The 13823-nt window shown below is 40.2% G+C and overlaps 1 pseudogene; it reads right to left on the reverse strand.

Annotated features, from left to right (window-relative positions):
- LOC117185944 overlaps positions 1–13823 on the reverse strand; it is a 162826-nt pseudogene that overhangs the window by 65732 nt on the left and 83271 nt on the right.

A 13823-nucleotide genomic window follows, 5' to 3' on the forward strand; every position in this document is an offset into this window, starting at 1 on the left:
AAAAACAGCTTTCTCCGTAGCAAATGGGAAGTATGAGTTCTGTAGACTCCCCTTTGGCTTGAAAAATGCACCTAGTATTATTCAGAGGGCCATTGACGACGTGCTCAGAGAGCAAATTGGGAAAGCTTGCTATGTTTATGTCGATGATGTAATCATTTTTTCCGAAAACATGGAAAGCCATGTCAAGCATATCGCATGGGTCTTAGACAAACTGTACGATGCCAATATGAGAGTTTCGCGCGAAAAATCGCACTTTTTCAAGGAGAATGTCGAATACTTAGGATTTGTCGTCTCAAGTAATGGTATAAAAACATGCCCCAATAAAGTGGAAGCGATTCGTAACTACGAACAACCAACCACTTTGTTCAACGTCAGATCATTCCTTGGACTTGCAAGTTACTATAGATGTTTTATTAAAGACTTTGCATCCATAGCTAAACCCATAAGTGACATCCTTAAGGGCGAAAATGGCAAGGTAAGCGCCGCACAGTCAAAGAAAATACCAGTCAAATTAGACGAAAGTCAGTGCGCGGCATTCAATAAACTAAAAGAGATTCTGGCATCCGAAAGCGTAATGTTACTCTATCCTGACTATAAGAAAGCATTTGACCTAACAACAGATGCTTCGTCCTTCGGTCTGGGAGCCGTCTTATCACAAGACGGGAAGCCAATTACCATGATATCAAGGACACTAAATGATAGGGAACTTAACTTTGCAACAAACGAAAGAGAGCTGCTCGCTATAGTTTGGGCTTTGAAAAACCTCAGAAACTATCTATACGGAGTAAAAAATTTAAAGTTTATTACAGACCATCAGCCTCTAACGTTTGCAGTTTCTGATCGCAACCCAAACGCAAAAATAAGACGTTGGAAAGCTCTCATAGACGAGTACAATGCAAATATCTTCTACAAGCCAGGAAAAGAAAACTTCGTCGCTGACGCACTATCACGACACAACATCCATACCTTAGAAGATGATGCACAGTCAGACAGGGCCACAATACACAGCGAAATATCACTTACATACACTATAGAATCAACAGACAAACCAATCAACTGTTTTCGAAACCAAATTATAATAGAGGAACATGAAGTAGCTTCAAATCGCACAACCATTTTGTTCGGTGAAAAGGGACTCGTTAATTAAAAAAATAAGTGACGCTGTCAAAAAAGATGTCGCAAATGCAATCCACTGCGAATTACCCATATTAGCATTCATTCAACATAAATTAATAGAAACATTTCCAACAACAATATTCCGATACACAAAACATATAGTAAATGACATTTTGGACAAGAACGAACAAAAAGAAATAGTTATTACAGAACACAAATTAATTAAAACAAATTTTACAAGACTATTTTTTCCCGAAAATTACCAAATTAGCAGTCGAGGTTGTTGCAAATTGCAAAATTTGTCAAACGGCCAAGTACAACCGACACCCACAAAAACAAATACTTGGGGAAACACCCATACCCTCGTATGTGGGCGAAATGCTACATATCGACGTATATTCAACCGATAAAAAAATATTTCCTCACATGCATAGACAAGCTTTCAAAATTTGCAGTTGTCCAAACCATCGCTTCAAGAACAATAGTTGACATACAATCAGCAATTTTACAACTTATCAATTTTTACCGGAACACCAAGACGATCTATTGCGATAACGAACCTTCCATAAAGTCCGAGACAATAAAATCATTATTAAGTAACCAATATAACATTCAAATTATAAATGCTCCACCACTTTATAGTACTTCCAATGGACAAGTCGAAAGATTCCATAGCACCCTTAATGACATTGCGAGATGTTTAACAGCCCAAAGGAAGCTTACAAATACTGTGGAAACGATACTTCAAGCAACTATTGAATACAATAACACAGTTCACTCCGTAACGAAGAAACGTCCGGTCGATGTAATTCACTCGTCCTCCCCTGAACTTGAGGTGGAAATCAGGAATAGAGTTCATAAAGCACAACAACTCCAAATGAAACGAGGGGGAACGTTGTGAGTTGCTGCGGAGACCGCAACTCTACAGTTATACCCGATACTAAGTCAGTATGGCTCTCCACCGGCAGACGCCGCTAATATTAAACGACACGACAAGGAGTGCGTGCGAGAGAGACAGAAAATCAGTCTGAGCGTGACGTCGGGGGCTGCGTAGCCAGTGCAAATTGATTTGTTCCTTTTGGCTATAAAAATGATCTGATCTGATCCAGATTCAGCAATCTGATAGATATGGTCATTATCTATGATTCTGCGTTTTTAGTTTTCTCGAATGTGCAATATTGTGGATGCAACAGATTTTCGTCTTTTGTGGGGGCGGAAGGGGGTGGGGCGAAATTTTGAGATAAACGTTTTATAGTGAGATCTAACAGAAGTGCGGATACCAAATTTGGTTACTCTAGCCTTAATAGTCTCTGAGATTTGTGGATGCCCCAGATTTTCGTCCTTTGTGGGGGCGGAAGGGGGTGTGGCGAAGTTTGGACACGAAACGGTCAAGGTCCGATATCACAGGAGTGTGGATACCAAATTTGGTTGCTCTGGCTCTTATAGGTTCTGAGATCCTTGAACTCATATTTTGCAATTGGCAAAGCCGACCATGAAACCTGTGTGTTAGAGAGAGACAGAGCGAGAAAGAATGAAATTGTTTTCTAGATTCTGGCTATAATAATTATACGATCTGGTTGAGATTTTTCACTCTAGAACATATAGTCATCCTCTACGATTCTGCGTTTTTGGTTTTATCGTATCTTTAAAAATGTGGATGCCACAGATTTTCGTCCTTTGTGGGGGCGGAAGTGGGCGGGGCGAAGTTTTGAAATATTTTTGTAGCAGTGACATATCACAGAAGTCTGGATCCAAAACATCGTTGCTCTAGCTCTTATAGTCTTTGAGCACTAGGCGCTGAAGGGGACGGACGGACGGACAGACGGACAGACAGACAGGGCTCAATCGACTCGGCTATTGATGCTGATCAAGAATATATATACTTTATGGGGTCGGAAACGATTCCTTCTGGACGTTACACACATCCACTTTTACCACAAATCTAATATACCCCAATACTCATTTTGAGTATCGGGTATAAAAACTGAATGAAGTAAGACATGATAGACAGTTTCAAGTAGGTGACACAGTCCTTGTAAAAGCAAACAAACGATTAGGAAACAAACTGACACCTTTGTACACCGAAAATAAAATCGAGGCAGACTTGGGGACAACGGGCCTAATAAAAGGAAGGGTGGTCCACAAGGACAATTTAAGATGGACATCAGTTCATAATGAGTTCATATTCCTCTTCACTATTCAATATACAACAATAATAGAGAAGAGTTAAGAAACCAATTCCTACAATCGCAAATGAGACATTATTTTCAAGAACCAGAATAATTATTTCAGAATTAAAAGCATTAATGTTATCAGTTACACTTGCAAAGATAGGAATTGTTAACCCTTCCGTATTAGACTCTCACGATTTGAGAAGAATAATTAATGAACACTCTACGAATTTAACTATTACTGATTTAATAGAGGAATCTAAAATCAAAGTTTTATTTAATAATGAATTCTTTCCTAAGCCTTACCTAGTTTGCAAAAAAAAAAAATAAATAAATAAATAAATATTCTGTAAGATTAATCTGTAATCACCCTGTTGAGCACAACGGCATCACAATTAACTTCGCCGAAGACGAAAAATTGCCGACGGTGGTAACCATGTTACAGCTATCGGAAACCGCGCTACCACTCTTACAACAACATTCTGTAAAAAACTTCCCTACACAACTTGTGCGCAACTCGGCCCAGCCATCTCGAACCTGTAACACGCATCGATGATGGCATAATCATCATAAACGACATAGTGGAGACAATCGATAAACAGAACTACGCGAGGAAGTCTCCAGGATCAACAGTATTCACATTCCTCGACATAACAAACCATGAAGACGTACTGAGCTTGCCGTACTTATAAAGGTTAAGTATGGAAACTTACGACACATCGACCAACTGGAATCAGGACTCGTAAGAAGACCGATAATATCTGGATTGGCTCCGAGAAACAGACGCCAACGTGGCCTCCAAGAGCTAATTGAAGGCTTAAAGGAATCCGAGGACGTCTTCCACTTAAGTGAAGGAGGAGTTAACACAATCGATCGAAAAAATATATAAAAACAAGATCAGCCGTTATACAGGGGATGTTGCCCAGCGACACCGGAGTTTTGGGTACGCAACAATGTTGCAGAACGAGCAGTGAGCGTCGGGAGTGCTGGGAACTTACTTGTAAGAGTAGAGTAGTTCGGGGGGAGAAATTAACCGCGTCGGCCGTCGCCACGCCTATCTCAAACCGAATAAAATAAAATAAAAATTGAAAGAAATAAAATTAAAATTTGTACATTTTCGCATTGTGTTTTTTTGATTAGATTTTTGCAGCGAATCGGACCGTTGCCGTGGTTTAAAGTCCAAAATAAAGCAGTCCCAACGGATCAAGAAACACAAAAGCGAACGGAGACTCAAGTGTGTATACCAAAAAGTGCGTATGCCAAGCCGCACAAAACCGCGAGTGTGTATACCCAAAAGTGTGTATACCAAGCCTTAGAAAATCCCGAGTGTGTGTGTGTAAATAGCAACTCGGAGGGATACTTAAAAGAAAACGAAAAAACAAAAGAAAGACACGGACAACAGTTTTGTCGTCGTAGTTGCTTTGTGCATGAGACGATCGACAGTTACAAATTTTGCACTGTGGGACAATAAGTATAAAAAATGAGTGGAAATATGAATTTCAATATTGAGAAACTGGACGAAAACAATTATAGCACATGGGAAGTTTTGATGAGAAGTGTTCTCATACAAAATGATTTGTGGCCAATCGTCAGTGGTAAAATTGAGCTTAGTGAAAGTGCAACAAATGAGCAACGTGCAGCTTTTGAACTAAAGGATCAAAAGGCGTTGGCGTCAATTTTATTTTGTGTTAAATCGACCCAACTAAACAATATTAAAAATTGTGTATCGTCGTCACAGGCATGGCAAAAGCTAAATAAAATTCACAGGCCAAGCGGACCAGCAAGGGTAGTGCTTTTAATTAAACAATTGTTGACGTTAAAAATATCGGATGATCACGTCTGGTGGCGAAAGGTTGTAGCCAACGCTACGGGATCGACTACAAGGAAACATTTGCACCAGTTGTACGCCACGCAACTATCAGGTTGATAAGGCATAGCGATATCTCCGCGCGGAGATATGACGTTTTGAAACAACAATTCACACAATTTGAGTGTTTTGTTGATGCAGATTGGGCAAGTGATATGACGAACCGAAAGTCATTCACTGGCTATGTATGCATGTTGGCAGGAGGAGCGGTTTCTTGGGAGTCAAGAAAGCAATCGACGGTTGCCCTCAGTTCCACGGAGGCAGAGTACATAGCCTTATCATCTGCAGCAAAAGAGGCGATATACTTTCGCAGCCTACTGATTGACTTGAAGCTGATGTCCAAGGAGTCAGCTATTCAGATGTACGGCGACAACATTGGAGCACAGCAGCTTGCTAGAAACCCCATGTTTCATGCACGTACAAAGCACATCGACGTCAAGATACATCATATTCGAGAGGTTCTCAAGAGAGGTGAAGTCAACATTGCGTATCTGCCAACCGATGAGATGATAGCAGATGTCCTCACAAAGAACTTAGCCAAGGTTAAGCACCATAAATTTGTATTCGCATTTGGTTTAAAAGATCGTTTATAAGTGCTTGACATGTTATTGGATATTAGTTAAGTATATATTGGTCCAAGGAGTTTGACGACCCGTACGTTACGAAACAATTGTACATCTCGTTAGTACGTCCTATATTGGAGTATTGTTCTTGTGTGTGGAGACCGCAGTATAAAGAGCAGCAGGCTGTTATTGAATCCGTGCAAAAGCAATTTTTAATTTTTGCCCTTCGGAACTTTAACTGGGACTCGGGTAGAATCTTGCCACCCTACCGGTCTAGGCTAAATCTTATTGACCTGCCGTCGTTGCACCATCGCAGAATATGCAATGGCGTAATGTTCGTGCACAAGCTCCTTCTTGGGACTGTTGACTCCCAAACTCTCTTGGGTCAGATTGACTTGGCCGTTCCATCCAGACCTACCCGTACTTTTAGGCCTATCCGTCTACCCATATGTAGGTCTAATTATGCTGATCATGAACCTTTTAGGGTTTTATGCCATAATTATAACTCCCTCTGTCTAACCCTATCCCCTGAACTGTCTCTTAAACTAATTGCATGCAATATTTATAATCATTTAAATTTAGCTAACTTTTAACTTATCTTTTTCTGCCTTTAGTAACTAAGTACCATTATTAACAGATAATTTGTTAATTTAATAAATAAATAAAAATATTTAAAGTTTGTAAACATGCGTTGTGTTGAGGAGGAGTGTTCAAAGTGACCGCCACGATAATTAGATATTGATCTCTAACAACACTGCGCATGTGCCCTGCTGCATATCGATGTTCTCATATCGATGTTCTCATATCGATATTCTTCTTTCGGCGTCTGTCTCTTGCGTATGTTACTCGGAAGCACATATAATTCTGTATACTAATCTTCTGCTGTCTTACAAATAAAATAACTTTAACATAATCAACAATAGAAACAGAATTATACATAGAGATAACATTAAATATTAAATATTTTTTCCAGAAAATGTATGCGAATATACTTATTCTGACTTTTGTTATATTGACGACTTCGGAAGTAATTGACTATACGCATAGTGACTATCTATTGATCAAAGACGACAGAGACGTTTTCACTTATGAAACATACGCTGAACTTTTCCATATTACTAATTTGAGTTTTTATAGAGAGATAATTGATAAAGAATCCAAATATGTCAACAAATCAATTAATTCAGACGATGAGTGGGAAATATCAATGGACTTAAGTCTATTAAAATTAATGATTTCAGAATTAGTTCCAAAACGGAATAAAAGGGGAATTAATGAATTAGGTACCATTTGGAAATGGATAGCAGGCAGCCCTGATCATGACGACTTTTTGAAAATACAAAATAAAGTAAATGAATTAACTGAAAATAATAATAAACAATTTGTAATAAATTCCAAATTTTTCAAAGAAATTGAATTGCTATCAAATTCATTAAAAAATGTCATCTTCAATGAAGAAACGATACTGAGAAAGAATCGTTTAAAATTAATAACTTTTGACCTACTAAATTTAGTTGATACCATAACCCTCTTAAAAGTAAACATTTTCAATACAAAAATTTTAAATAAAAACGAAATAGAGGACATTTATAAGCATGAAAAACATCCTGTTGAACTGTCTGATCTGCTGGACATTGCAACGGTTAAAATAATTCGAAATGCTGATTTAATAATCATTTACATCAAATATCCACAAATTAAAGATATTAGCAAGTTTTACCATGCAAGAGCCATCTCACAAAATGATGGAATGTTAGTTATAAGTGAAAAAGTTTGTGAATGTAAGGAGAAATACTATTTAATGAATTTAGTGAAACTTTTAACAATTACGCACAAATAAATTTAAAGAAGACCTGTTTCACCAATTTACTTAATGGCTTTAAAGCCAACTGCACTAAAAAAACGGAAAAAAACAAAGAAATAGACATCATTCAGGATGGTGCCATATTAGTTTCAGGCAAAAATATCGTAGACAATACTACTTTGTTAGGTTCGTATCTCCTTATATTCAACAACACAATTTTAATAAATAATATAACCCACATAAATGATAAGGGTAAAATTCTAAGATATATATTGCATCATAGATATAGCGATTTTGAATTAGTTGATTATATACAATCGAATGATAAGCAATTTTCATTTGATAATGTTAATATTTTAAATCCCCTTATAACATTAGGTAATACGGCCTTACCATTAACAACATTATTTTTAATCATTTTGATATTGATAATGTTATTTTACTTCGGCTATAAATTAACCAAATTTGTACTTATTAAATCAATAAGAATACCGTCAGAAGAAATAGTGGAAAGCAACATTCAAATACTGTCAGAAGAAATTAGAGCTCTATCAGAACTTCAAAATGTATCGGGACGAAACATTTAAGAATGGGGGGAGTTAACGTACCCAATTCTATTGAGCTCTTATACGAGTTGTAAACAATCTTTGGCTTTCCAAAACGAAAACAATTTCAATCTTGGGCCTCCGCCTAATTGATTTCTAAGATGTACAATCTCAATGGCTCCCGCCACAATCCCAATCTTTGACACTCGCCTAAATGGAAAACCAATGTTTGCCCACACCCGGCTTCTCATAAACAATCTCACACCCGGCTTTCTGCAGATCCTGCACTTTAGGCATTTTACAGTTCTCTCTTTGGATGACGAAATCCAATACTCGGGATGGCGAAATCAATTGAAATGTTTATAGAAAAACTATTCCCGAAAGGGATCTACGATGCAAAGATCAAAAAGTTCAAGTCAGTCTTGATCCAGAAGCGACACCGAAAAGTCGAGCTAAAAACTAAGATCGCGCAAACCCTTTGTCCGGAATCCTTTGTGACCCTCAACTTTAATCTATATCTGTAAACATAGAAGTTAAATAAAAACTTTTTAAAAACGCAATCCGCTACCGCAGTTATTTAATTTGCATGCGTGTAAGCTTGCGCTCGAGAGATAAGCTTCTGCAAAGAGAATGTCGTCTCTCTCTCACATCAAAATCTCACATCAAGTTCTTATTGTGAGACAGACTTGTTCAGACGTGCACAACCGAAAGCGCAAAACAGAATCAAAGGTATGTTTGTAAGAAGAAATGTATTTGATTTAGGTACAGTGACGGTTGAGAGTTATTTACCAGCTCTGATGATATTTCGAGAAAGGAAAGGGGATAGCAGGAGCAAACACGACTTACGTAATGAGGCGCTCACATTCGGTGCAAATGTTCTGGCCCGTTGGGAGTCCGCCGGTGCTTGGGGGTTTTGGTGTGTTCACGGGGGCACTGACATGGCGAGTCGCATTCGATTGCTGTTGTTGCATTTTTTGTTGTTGTTGCTGATATTGTTGTTGTTGTTGATGATATTGCTGTTGTTGCTGGTGTTGTTGTTGATTGTATTGCTGTTGTTGATTGAATTGTTGTTGTTGGGGTTGTGCTTGATGGTGTTGTTGTTGTTGTTGGTGAACATCATGCTCGTAATTGCCAAAAGCTGTGAGAAGTGTTGTAAACGCAAATTGTTGGTATAATTGTTGTTGATTGTTCATGTTTTTGTTGGTGTATATTCATTTACAACATATGAAAAAGAGTTTAAACACAAAACATGAGTTAGACGGAAAGATAGAGAGAGAGAGATACACAGAAAGAGTTCGTATGTATGTACAAGTTTCAGGGTATCTGCGGTGTATTTCATTCAATTGAAGAGATGATCTATGTAGCTAAATTCCACTAAAATGAACCACGATTAAAGCTGTTCCTTTCAAGGCAAAAACCTGATCCAATCCATTTACAACGCAAATCGAAATACATACACAAACAAACAGGAAATTTGAAATCTAATCCTAATGACCTTTTCCCACATCCAATGGACTTTCCTAAAATATTGATGACATATTAATAATTTTTTGTGTGTTCCTCAATGACCAAACTATTGTACTTTTAAACCTAGCGAATCTGTATCGGATGACTTTGAAATTGTTGGAGAATATACATACATATGTACATATGTATATATTTATAGAAAATGACTGGGGGGGGGGGGGGGGGGAACTTTTATTTGTGTGTGGACTGGACTAGAAGTGTGTCTTCAGATAGAGAAAACGAAAGTCCATTTCCTTGTGCCGGTCTGAGGGTTTGAACGACAAAAGAACAGAAAATTAAGTTACGTTGAGAAGCACACGCATTAGAGCTGTTTCAAGGTCTCTGCTGGTCGTTTTAAAAAAAGACTCAGGGAAAAAGGGAAAACCGATTAGAAAATCGCTGGCACTCGGCCCACGGCCAATGGCCACCACCACCCTTCTCTCTTGCTAGAGAATGTCGCCCAGTGTGTCGCTTACAAGCGGATTGGCGCCATCGTTCAGGATGAGGAGCAGGCGGGCCAGCTCGTAGTTGGGGCAATTACCTGGAGTGGACTGGCCGGGTTCCTCCTCGCGCAGGAACTTCAGCACCTCTGAGCGATCGCCCTGGTATTCCTTCTCGTTCTTCTTGAAGTTGACGCTGCAGGTGCGAGAAAGAGAGATGGAAAAGGTTGTGTTAGACATTAAGTTAAAAGAGTAGTCATGCCTAAATCGCCAATTAAAAATCCAGCAGGCGGTTGGTGCTACTCCAGTCAGCAAAAGGCTGATATCTTCGCAGACGGTTTAGAGCAAAGATTTAAGCCATTTAATCTTACGTCTGCTGTTACACGAAGGGCCGTCGAGCTACCATTGGAAATGCCATTTCAAATGTCCTTGCCAGCAAGCCCAGTCACATTTCAAGAGGTGGTGCAGCAAATTAAGAAGCTGAAGGCCAAAAAATCCCCTGGTGAGGACCTGCTGGACAACAGGACTTTAAAACTTCTGCCTAAAAAAGCGCTGCTATTTATAGTGCTGCTCCTCAACAGCATTCTTAGGATAGGACACTTTCCTACCTGCTGGAAGATGGCGCTAATCTCCATGGTACCTAAGCCAGAAAAACAACACACAGAAGTCGATGGCTACAGACCAATTAGCCTGCTCTCAGCGCTAGGGAAGATGGCGGAAAGAATGATACTGAACCGCATCATGCAGCTTGAACCTGTAAAGAAAAGAATTCCAAAGTGGCAGTTTGGATTTAGACAAGGTCACGGCACGCCAGAACAACTTCATCGAGTGGTCAACTTCGCGCTTGATGCAATGGAGCAAAAAATGTATTCGGTAGCTGTGTTTATGGACATTCAACAAGCGTTTGACAGGGTGTGGCATGATGGCCTCCTCTTTAAGCTGAGAAACATATTGCCGCCGCAGCTATTCCAGCTGGTGAGTAGCTTTCTAATGGACAGAAGTTTTAGAGTTGTTGTAAATGGAGCAAAATCATCGAAGCGCCCAATCTGTGCAGGCGTCCCACAAGGCAGCGTTCTTGGACCAACGTTATATACCCTATATACAGCCGATATGCCTTCCTCAAGGGTAATAACTGGGTTGGACGAGGACGATGTGTTGATAGCAACCTACGCGGATGACACTGCAGTGCTGACCAGAAGTCCAAGCATAAATCTAGCTACGGAAGCTCTGCAACAATATGTGAGCAGCTTTGAGGTCTGGGCTCAGAAATGGAACATAGGCATCAACAGCAGCAAATGTGCTAATGTTACTTTTGCTACGAGAACACTTTCTTGCGGAGGCATTAATATGCTGGGCTCCACACTTACGCACAAGAGCTCGTACAAATACCTGGGTGTTGTACTCGACAGGTCACTAAATTTCAAAACCCATACTACCATGGTTCGACAGTCTGTGATGGCGAAAGCGGGAAAGATGGCGTGGCTACTTGCACCAAGAAATAAGCTATCGCTGTACAGCAAAGTCACGATATACAAGTCCATCCTCAGCCCCATATGGAAATACGCACTTCAAGTTTACGGCATCGCGTCAAAAACCAACTTAAATAAAATTAGAGTTGCTCAGTCAAAAATTCTACGACGAATATGCAATGCTCCATGGTACATACGAAACAGCGACATCGAGAGGGACCTAAAGGTTCCCAAAGTGGGCGATGTTATACAATTACATGCAGCAAGGTACTTGCAACGACTTGGTGGTCACCCTAATGCGCTAGCCAGACGTCTAATTAACCCGCCAAGGAAAAGAAGACTCAAAAGGAGTCATCCACTGGATCTCCCTACTAGATCCCTCCTATAACATCTCATTAACTTTTTGTAAATATTCTAAATAATGTATGTACCTACTCCATATATGTAACATTAAGTTTAAGTATGTATCTCCTGTGATCAATTGTTTTTCCCCTTAAATGTAAAACTAGATTAAGTTGCCACGAAAGGTAGCAGTAAACTTGTTTACAATAAAATACAAATTTTCCACATGAAAAAAAAAAAAAAAAATTTCGGCACTCGCGCTTAGCCCGAAAGTATGCCGCGTGAGTGACGCACGTTACACATCCGACGCGTTGGCCCGTGGAAACGAGTCGAAAGGACCAGGACAGTGTGAGAAATCCCCCAAAGAAATTAAGCGCAAAACGCGTGCGAGTCCCACGCGTGCGTTTTTGCACACCTCCCCTCTAACCCACACAGACCTCCACGGTAACTGGCACAAGAAAAAAGGCACTTGGCCTGGCTCCAGCTCCGTCTCCGTCTACGTCCTCTCCCTCTCTTTTTGTTTCTTGGCGCCACGAAAGAAACTCGCGAGCAGAGAGCGAGACAGCGAGATAGAAAGAGGAAGACGGAGGGGAAAAAGCAAACCAAAGCACAGAAAAACAAGAAAATTTTAAGTAAAACTTTTCCTGATATTTTTCACTATCACGGCTGTGGCCCAGACAGTTGTTTGTTGCCTTTTCCCGCCATTAACCCTTGTCGGTACGAAACAGAACGGAACGGAACGAAAGGTAAGGGAAAACTTACCCGAGCACACCGCCAGCCAATACCTCCGCCTGGGCCGAAAGTGTTTCCGCAATAGATTCATCGCTGTAAATGCCAACCGGGGTGTTGTATTGTTTATTGACAATGCTCTTCACGTCGCCATCGCCACCACCATTGGCCTGAAATCATAGATAGGGGAAAGAAGGATAACGAACGGCGGACATATCGTATATTTGGGGGCATTTTTCAAAGTCTGTAAAGTGTGTGTTAAGCTATTAAGCGTTTTTAACAACTGTTGCAATTTGAAGTTAATGAAAGTCGAGAGGCTGTTTATAATTCACAATTTATTTGCATATGTAAACCAACTTATCGCGTATGTACATATGGGGATGATTGGGGCGAACGATTGATGCGAGGATGTTAGTCTAATAGCTGCGACGATTAGCTCAAGACTGCCCATGCAAGGGCTGACGGGCCAAATTGCCGGGCCCTATGCAGCAAGCTTAGACGCGAGCGAGAGCGTATGATAGCCCGAGAGCGTTAGAGCTGCTCGGGACGCAATTAAGCCGAGTCCGAGAGATTGCGACATAAGGAGACGAAAGAATTCCGCTGCATGCGCATATGCGGTGGCAAATGATCTTTGCAGTGGGGACATTGGAAACGACAACACCAAAATGCATTTCCATTGGGCCGCACCACTGGCAATAATTTAAAATATTTAAGCTGCTTGACCCGACAGTGTGAAAGGAGCAAAATGATTGAGAATGGCAAGAGTCTCAGATAATCTTTGATTGCTCTTCCAGCTGTGCTTTTTTCCAGGACTCTACAGGAGTCGGGATGTTCTCTTCTTTGTGATTCTCGTAATTATAAGAGAGGCGAAACCCAGCCCCTTCAGCCTTTTCCCTTGCGCTTCTCAAATTGTTTTTCCCTAAAATGATTCCGCCTAAAATGATCCCAAATCATTTCATGTCTCTTGCTGTTGTCATTCGAGGTATGGGGCTCAGATAGGGCTGGCTATTATTATACGAATTCATGACAATAAAATATACGTAAATGTATGCATATCACACACACAAGAGAGTTAGAGATAGGCATTGGTATTACTATGCATGGCATGCCCCCAAACAGTGCGAATGGGGATGGAAGGTGGGTATCTGTTGTTGTGTGTGTGGTGAGACCTTTTGCACATTAATTCTTGCCAGGCAAATAATCCTGGCACTCATATTCATTACTCATTCTGACACTTTTCAAAACTACGCACAAACAGAGAGACAGACATC

The sequence above is a fragment of the Drosophila miranda genome (genome assembly GCF_003369915.1).
Source record: "Drosophila miranda strain MSH22 chromosome Y unlocalized genomic scaffold, D.miranda_PacBio2.1 Contig_Y2_pilon, whole genome shotgun sequence".
In the NCBI taxonomy this organism is placed as follows: domain Eukaryota; kingdom Metazoa; phylum Arthropoda; class Insecta; order Diptera; family Drosophilidae; genus Drosophila; species Drosophila miranda.